Source organism: Oncorhynchus masou, chromosome 17 (genome assembly GCF_036934945.1).
Source record: "Oncorhynchus masou masou isolate Uvic2021 chromosome 17, UVic_Omas_1.1, whole genome shotgun sequence".
Lineage (NCBI taxonomy): Eukaryota > Metazoa > Chordata > Actinopteri > Salmoniformes > Salmonidae > Oncorhynchus > Oncorhynchus masou.
The window spans coordinates 28,894,330-28,900,116 of record NC_088228.1 but is presented as its reverse complement, the minus strand read 5'-3'; positions in this window follow the sequence as shown (position 1 = coordinate 28,900,116).

Here is a 5,787-nt window from a genome sequence, read left to right as displayed (position 1 = left end):
CATGAATGTTGGCTATTGGAAAGTATACTAGCTATTAGAATTAAATATGGCTAGTATTTCATATATTACACTTTTCCTCTATGGTGTATATCTATCTTAGGTTTACAGTTGTGTAAACAGTAAAACTGCTGTCTTTTTAGTCCGTTGGACATTGATTGTCATTCTTTTGAAGGATAGAGTACAATAACAAATACAATAATAATCTGATCTCAGCAATGGAGTGAAACACATTTTGAATTCAATGTGTCTTTTGAAGTTTTGGAGCATTAAAACTTCAATATTACAGTGAAAGAAAAAACACTTTTGTTATCATTTAAGTTTTGTCTTTTTGTATTTACCTTTTATTTAACTAGGCAAGTCAGTTAAGGACAAATTCTTATTTACAATGATGGCCTACATTATCACACGTGTCTTTTCATTGAAATTCTCTTTAAAACGTATTCAAATTGTGTTGTATTTCCAACATAAAGTAAGAACAAATCTTTAGTTCTGAGTTTCTGTCATTCACAGTGTTGGTGTTTTGTTGGTTTCCTGGCTGGAGCTCCTGTAGCTTCGAGGCTCAACCAATCCCAATGGGTTTTTAATTCCATTGACCACATGTGTCCAGTAGAGGGCAGTAAAACTAGGAAAGAAATCCGTAGCCGACTCAGGATTTCAATGTAGATATATATTGAGTGGACAAAACATCAGGAACACCTGCTGTTTCCATGACAAACTGCCCAGGTGAATCCAGGTGAAAGCTATGATCCCTTGTTGATGTCACTTTTTAAATACACTTCAATCAGTGCAGATAAAGTGGACGAGACAGGATAAAGAAGGATTTGTGAGACTTGGAATGTGAATATGTGCCGTTTCAGCAGGTAAAGACAAAAGATTTAGGTGCCTTTTATACGGGGTATGGTAGTAGATGCCAGACACCGGTTTTTGTGTGTCAAGAACTGCAACGCTGCACAGCTTCCCATGGGTATCAAGAATGGGTCATCAACCAAATGACATCCAGCCAACTTGACACAACTGTGAGAAGCATTGGAGTCAACATGGACCAGCATCCCTGTGGAGTGCTTTTTGCACCTTGTAGGGTCCTTGCCCCCCGACAAATTGAGGCTGTTCTGAGGGCAAAAGTGGGTGCCACGAAATATTAAGATGGTGTTCCTAATGTTTTGTACGCTCAGTGTAGGTCTACTCAGTCATGCTCACCAGGCTCTCCTTTTAAACAAAAGCAATGTTCAAAAGTTGCAGCAGGTGGGTCGTTCAACCAATTTGGTGTCTTTTGAGCAGTGTAATTTAGTCTACCTAATTTTAACATTCAGTCATAAAAAAAAATCACAAAAAACATGTTTCCCCCCCATCTCATTTGGTGAAATAAAAAAATGACTATAGCAAGTACCAAATAAGTGCCAAATAAAGTAACAGGGTTGACGATTTGTTCTTAAATCATCTATAAATTCCCTTGTTACAGGGAGAATGGAAGATTGTTTTAAGCAACAGTGAGTGGCAATTGAATGCAAATTCAATTCAAACATTGCTAGCCTGTCTATCTGTGTGTAACAGTGTTGATGTTTTACGCTCATCCCACTCAGTTTTCACCACCACAAAACATCAGAAAAAGGCCAAAAAGAGTAGAACCAGCTTACCTGGTTTGACTCTGTGATTTGACTATTAAATGTTCAATGTTTCTTTAGAATAATAAAATAAAGGAATAGTTCCACCATATTAAAATGAGAGTTCAGTTCACGTATAGATAGGGTTAAACTTAAAATGATGTACAGGCGTAAATTATTCACTAATCACATTAAATAACGAATCATCTTCAGAAACGATTCACTAATCACATTAAATAACTAATCATCTTCAGAAATGGCTACAACATAACTAGGGCTTTGATTGTGAAACTTGGATACATGTTGGGATTAAGTGGGTTAAAATCGTCCTAGAAGTGAAGCAGGGTTGACCAAGGGATTTATTGAATTCTCCATGTGGTCTATATCAATGAATATAACAGGCTCTTAAAATGCAATATCGGTGCACAATTTCTACATAAAATATCAAAGGCACTCTTTTCATGGAACGACCTAGGTACTTTTAAGACCAGGTCTGATGGTACAGTAGATCTACTTGGTTTAAGGGGTTGTCAATAGCCATTTGCTGCAAATGTTCATGGCATTGCTGTAGCTGCTGTAGCATTTGTCGATCTGCCTCTTTATTACCAAGTTTTCAAATTGAGTTTGTCATTTTTTTCAGAAGGTGGTTACAGATACAGGTAGAACATTCAACATCATTTTAATTCAGATATATTCATACATTCAGTTATGATATTTGTATTTCATATAACCGACTACCCTGTTCCTGTGGGCTGCCACCTGAAAGAATCATTTAAGAAACAATCAAAGAAATGCGTACAAAGACAAAAGAACAGCAGCAACAGAAATATTCTGTATGCAAGGAAAATTAAAATTAAAAAAGGCTCCCCCTTCCCAAGCCATTCCCCCCCAACCCCCTCAGTCCCCATCCACCCGCCTGCATCCTCCGAAAACTATGTTCCCCACCCCTTCCCACCATGCCTAGCTCCCCTCCTCCCGCATCTTCATCTTCATCTCCCCTACCCCCCACATCCCGACCCAAAGAAAGCATGCCTCCCACCCCCTCCTGTCCCACCAGGCAGCCGAGGTTGCTTATCATTCCCCCTCCCACCCATCCATACCCTGAGTTTCCCCTTATATTCCCCCTAATCACCCCCCCCCCCCACAATGACCAGAGTCTCATTAAATATACAGTATATCATTGGTTTGTATGTTGAGGCTTTAGTTGACATAGTTTTTTTTACAGAGTCAAGTATATTTGTCAATGCCTCAATTGTTCCTTGACTAGCACCATTCATTCTCGTTGTCGATAATTCTAACGTTATTATTTCTAATAGTAAATGTATCCACTGGTTAAATGGGAGCGAGTGAGGTGGCTGCCATCTTAGAGCCCCAACATGTTTTGCAGCAGTGCTGCCTGCCAGCAGTAATCTTCTCTGATTAAATGAGAGATTCAAAGGGCTATTATCATTAAGTAACACAACGGCAGGGGAGCTTTGAATATTTACATTCATTCTCTTTGAAATGAATTTTGTAACTTTGTCCCAAAAGCATTTAACTGCAGGGCACTCCCACATTATATGAAGGAATGTCCCTACCTGATTTAGGGGACACAATGAACATTTGGAAGTTGGGGTCAATTTCATTATAAAACGTTTCTTGGGTGTTAGATAAAATCTCTGAACAAATTTGAAATGAATAAATTGTTGGTTTGGATCACGGGATCATTCCTGAGTTCTGATTATATGACTAGGATTGTTATTGGGTAACGCATAAAAATACATTTCATGAATAAGCATGAACAAATCATTTTTTAAGCATGACTAGGTATTTAATTATTTGTAATCAAGAGAATGCCACCACCCACTGGTCTTATAGACTAAACATCATGTAAATACGGGACACTCTAATTAGTATGAAATGTTACATTTGTTACGGTTACATAAGGCAGATGGTTACTTAAAGCAAAAAAAAACCCGACCGTATGAAGGGTGGGTGGATAACGAGAACATCTAGCAACCCAAGGGATGCGAGTTCGAATCTCATCACGGACAACTTTAGAATTGAGTTAATTAGCACGTTTTCTACTTAAAATGTAAAAAATATTTGTTACTTTGCAACTACTTAGCATGTTAGCTAACCCTTCCCCTGACCCTAATCGTAAGCCTTTAACCTAACTCCTAAACGTAACCCTAACCTTAAACCCTAACTCCTAGCCTAGCTAACATATGGTATGAATTGTAATTCGTAAAAAACATATCATATGAAATGGGCGATGGACATCCACAAATGAATACCTACTGTACAATACGAAACGCAATCTATCAGCCAAGATGGAGTGACTCTGATTTACGTACAGAATAATACGAATTGCTCTGAGACCACGTTGGCCACCATGGTCAAACCATGTCCTCCTGAACTCTCAACCTAACCTTAGGCCTAGTAATGCTTTGGCCAAGAAAATCAAGGGTCATGGCCCTTTATAGATGAATGATATTGGATGGTGTGGATTAGCCTAACACCTTTGCCCCATAATACCCTAGGGCAGACCCCAGTAAGTGAAGTCCATCTATGGTCTCTCGCATTAGAAGCTTAGGCGAAAGCAATCCTTGAGTGAGATCTGGTTCGATTTAGGGTTGGAATGAAAACAGCCTTGTTGTTTGTGATGAGTTGAGTGTTCAGGCTTTGCAAGGTTGTATTTGAGGGGGTGAAAAAGTGTCAGAAGGACTAACGCACCACAGACAGACAACATGCACATTTCTATTACGTAAATGGATTTGATCAATTAAAGATAACTATTGTTAGAATCCACTGATGTGAGCAAAATGTTCCTTGGCTTGGCAGTTCAACCTCTCGTTAACCCTGCTGCCTCTGACGCAATCTTGTCTCAAGCTATTTCTGTTCTAACTTTTATTTACCTCGGCCAGGAGTCACCACACATGCACTCAAGCGCGCGCGCGCGCGCACACACACACACACACACACACACACACACACACACACACACACACACACACACACACACACACACACACACACACACACACACACACACACACACACACACACACACAGGCACACACAAACACACACACCCGTGGAAATCAGATGAAAGCACAGAAGATTCCAGAAGCCTAATTAAAAGCAACTGAGGGAGCCAGTGTGTGGGATACAGTTTGTTCACCTGAAAAAATAAACAGAGGACTACAGTGTGTGGGGTGGAGTGGGGTGCTGGTGCTGCTGGTGGATGGGGTTTCGCTGAGCTCTGTTGGGAAAAAGTGGGAATCAGGGATTTTTAACAGGGGCCAGAGGAAGGGCTTAGAAACACAGAATGAACAGAAAGAGAGGGAAAGAGAAAGTGTATGTGTTCAGTGCCCTGAAAAAGTGTTTGCCCCATTTCTGATTTTCTCTACTTTTACATAGTTTTTGATACGGACTGTTATCAGGCCTTCAACCAAAACGTAATATTAGAGAAAGGGAAACTTAGGGAACAAATAAAACAACAATTACATACTTATTGAATTGATTTCATAAAGACATGTATGCAACACCCAATGGCCCTGTGTGAAGAAGTAATTGCGCCCTTTGACTCAATAACTGGTTGTGTCACTTTTAGCTGCAATGAATTCCAAACAAACACTTCCTGCAGTTGTTGATCGGTCTCTCATGTCGCTGTAGAGGAATTTTCGGCAATTCTCCCATGCAGAACTGCTGCAACTAAGCGACATTTGTGGGTTTTCAAGCAAGAACTTCTCGTTCCAAATCCTGCCACAACATCTTAATTGGGAATAGGTCTATACTTTGACTAGGCCATTCCAAAATGTCAAATTTGTTGCTTTTTAGCCATTTTCATGCATCATAGTCTTGACCCAGCTGCGCCTCAGCTCCCAATTGAGATGTTGTGGAAGGACTTAAAATGAGCAGTTCATGCGTGAAAACCCCCAAATGTCGCTGAGATCAAGCAGTTCTGCATGCAAGAGTGGGCCAAAATTCCTTCACAGCGATGTGAGAGACTGATCAACCGGAAGCATTTGGTTGCAGTCATTGTAGCTGAAGGTGGCACAACCAGGTACTGAGTGTAAGGGGGCAATTGATTTTTCACACAGTGGAATTGGGTGTTGCATAACTTTGTTAATTAAATAAATAAAACAAGTATCAATTTGATATTTTTGTTAATTTTGTCATTTGTAAACTCAGGTTCCCTTTA